Source organism: Arachis hypogaea, chromosome 15, assembly GCF_003086295.3.
Source record: "Arachis hypogaea cultivar Tifrunner chromosome 15, arahy.Tifrunner.gnm2.J5K5, whole genome shotgun sequence".
Classification (NCBI taxonomy): Eukaryota; Viridiplantae; Streptophyta; class Magnoliopsida; order Fabales; family Fabaceae; genus Arachis; species Arachis hypogaea.
In genome coordinates, this window is record NC_092050.1 from 124,135,041 (window position 1) to 124,138,170 (window position 3,130).

The 3,130-nt window shown below is 42.6% G+C and overlaps 1 non-coding gene across 1 annotated transcript; it reads left to right on the forward strand.

Moving 5' to 3' along the window:
• Positions 1-2,821: 2,821 nt before the first annotated feature.
• Positions 2,822-2,925, forward strand: LOC112752801 (small nucleolar RNA R71). Its single transcript, XR_003177216.1, has one exon. It is a non-coding gene; the product is annotated as a small nucleolar RNA R71 (small nucleolar RNA).
• Positions 2,926-3,130: the final 205 nt, after the last annotated feature.

The following is a 3,130-nucleotide window of genomic DNA, read 5'->3' on the forward strand; positions in this document are numbered from 1 at the left end:
TGATCATGGTTCTTGGTGATCCATGTATCGGCATAGAACTCTAGAACCATTAAGATTCCAACTTGTTGAATGGGGTTGGTGAGAACTTCCTAACCTCTTCTTCGAATCTCATGTCGGATCTTTGGATATTCACCCTTTTTGAGTTTGAAAGGGACCTCGGGGATCACCTTCTTCTTGGCCACAACTTCATAGAAGTGGTCTTGATGCACCCTTGAGATGAATCTCTCCATCTCCCATGACTCGGAGGCGGAAGCTTTTGCCTTCCCTTTCCTCTTTCTAGAGGTTTCTCTGGCCTTAGGTGCCATAATTGGTTATGGAAAAACAAAAAGCTTTAGATTTTACCACACCAAACTTAGAAGGTTTGCTCGTCCTCGAGCAAAAGAAGAAAGAAAAGAGTAGAAGAAGAAAATAGAGGAGATGGAGGGGGGTTTGTGGTTCGGCCAAGGGGTAGAAGTAGTGTGTATGATGTGTGAAAATGAATGAGTGAAGATGGGTTTATATAGGAGTGGAGAGAGGGGTAGGGTTCGGCCATGTATGGGTGGGTTTGGGAGGGAAAGTGGTTTGAATTTGAAAGGTGAGGTAGGTGGGGTTTTATGATGGATGGATGTGGATTGGTGAAGAGATTATGGAGAAGAGGGTAGGATTTGATAGGTGAGGGGTTTTTTGGGGAAGAGGTATTGAGGTGATTGGTGAAGGATATTTGGGGAAGGTGTGAAGAAGAAGAGAGAGAGAGATGAGGTAGGTGGGGATCGTGTGGGGTCCACATATCCTGAGGTGTCAAGGATTTCTCATCCCTGCACCATATTGGCATGTAAACGCCCCTTCTTGTGCCAATCCTGGCGTTAAACGCCAGGTTGCTGCCCATTTCTGGTGTTAAACGCCAGCTCTGTGCCCCTTTCTGGCGTTAAACACCCAGAATGGTGCCAGACTGGGCGTTTAACGCCCATTCTGCTACCCTTACTAGCGTTTAAACGCCAGAAAGCTGCTCCTCCAGGGTGTGCTATTTTTAATACTATTTTTCATTCTATTTTTGCTTTTTCACTTGTTTTTGTGGCTTCACATGATCATCAACCTACAGAAAACATAAAATAACAATGGAAAATAAATAGATATAATAAAATTGGGTTGCCTCCCAACAAGCGCATCTTTAATGTCAATAGCTTGACAATGGGCTCTTATGGAGCCTCACAGATACTCAGAGCATAATGATGGCCTCCCAACACCAAACTTAGAGTTTGAATGTGGGGGCTCTATTTGACTTTGCATTGAGAGAAGCTTCTCATGCTTTCTCTCCATGGTTACAAAGGGAGAACCTTGAGTTTTAAACACAAGGGAGTCCTCATTCACTTGAAGGACCAATTCTCCTCTGTCAACATCAATCATAGCTTTTGCTGTGGCTAGGAAGGGTCTGCCAAGGATGATGGATTCATCCATACACTTTCCAGTGTCTAGGATTATGAAATCAGCAGGGATGTAGTGGCCTTCAACCTTTACCAAGACATTCTCTACAAGTCCATAAGCCTGTTTCTTTGAATTGTCTGCCATCTCTAGTGAGATTCTTGCAGCTTGTACCTCAAGGATCCCTAGCTTTTTCATTACAGAGGGTAGCATGAGGTTTATACTTGACCCCAAGTCATATAGAGCCTTCTCAAAGGTCATGGTACTTATGGTACAAGGTATTGAGAACTTTTCAAGATCCTGTCTCTTCTGAGGTAATACCTACCTAGCCAAGTCATCCAGTTCTTTGGTGAGCAAGGGGGTTCATCCTTCCAAGTCTCATTACCAAATAACTTGGCATTTAGCTTCATGATTGCTCCAAGGTACTTAGCAACTTGCTCTTCAGTAACATCTTCATCCTCTTCAGAGGAAGAATACTCATCAGAGCTCATGAATGGCAGAAGTAAGTTTAATGGAATCTCTATGGTCTTTGTGTAAGCCTCAGATTCCCATTGTTCCTCATTAGGGAACTCCTTGGAGGTCAGTGGACGTCCATTGAGGTCTTCCTCAGTGGGAATTACTGCATTTTCTTCTTCTTCAAGTTTGGCCATGTTGGTTTAAAGTTATGGCCTTGCACTCTCTTTTTGGATTCTCTTCTGTATTGCTTGGGAGAGTACTAGGAGGGAGTTTAGTAACCTTCTTACTCAGCTGACCCACTTGTGCCTCCAAATTTCTAATAGAGGACCTTGTTTCAGTCATGAAACTTTGAGTGGTCTTAATTAGATCAGAGACTACAGTTGCTAAGTCAGAGTGACTCTGCTTAGAATTCTCTGTCTGTTGCTGAGAAGATGATGGAAAAGGCTTACTATTGCTAAACCTATTTCTTCCACCATTACTGTTGTTGAAGCCTTGTTGAGGCCTCTGTTGGTCCTTCCATGAGAGATTTGGAAGATTTCTCCATGAAGGATTATAGGTATTTCCATAGGATTCTCCCATATAATTTACCTCTTCAATTGCTGGGTTCTCAGGATCATAAGCTTCTTCTTCAAATGAAGCTTCTTTGGTACTGCCTGTTGCTGCTTGCATGCTAGACAGACTCTGAGAAATCATATTGATTTGCTGAGTCAATATTTTATTCTGAGCCAATATGGCATTCAGAGTATCAACCTCAAGAACCCCTTTCTTCTGATTTGTCCCATTATTCACAGGATTCCTTTTAGAAGTGTACATGAATTGGTTATTTGCAACCATTTTAATGAGTTCCTGAGCTTCTGCAGGTGTCTTCTTCAGATGAAGAGATCCTCCAGCAGAGCTGTCCAATGACATCTTAGACAGTTCAGATAGACCATCATAGAAGATACCTATGATGCTCCATTCTGAAAGCATGTCAGAATGACACCTTCTGATCAATTTCTTGTATCTTTCCCAAGCTTCATAGAGGGATTCACCTTCCTTCTGTCTAAAGGTTTGGACTTCCACTCTAAGCTTACTCAATTTTTGAGGTGGAAAGAACTTTGCCAAGAAGGCATTCACTAGCTTTTCCCAAGAGTTCAGGCTTTCTTTAGGTTGTGAGTCCAACCATGTCCTAGCTCTGTCTCTTACAGCAAAAGGGAAGAGCATAAGTCTGTAGACCTCAGGGTCAACCCCATTGGTCTTAACAGTATCACAGATTTGCAAGAATTCAGTTAAGAAC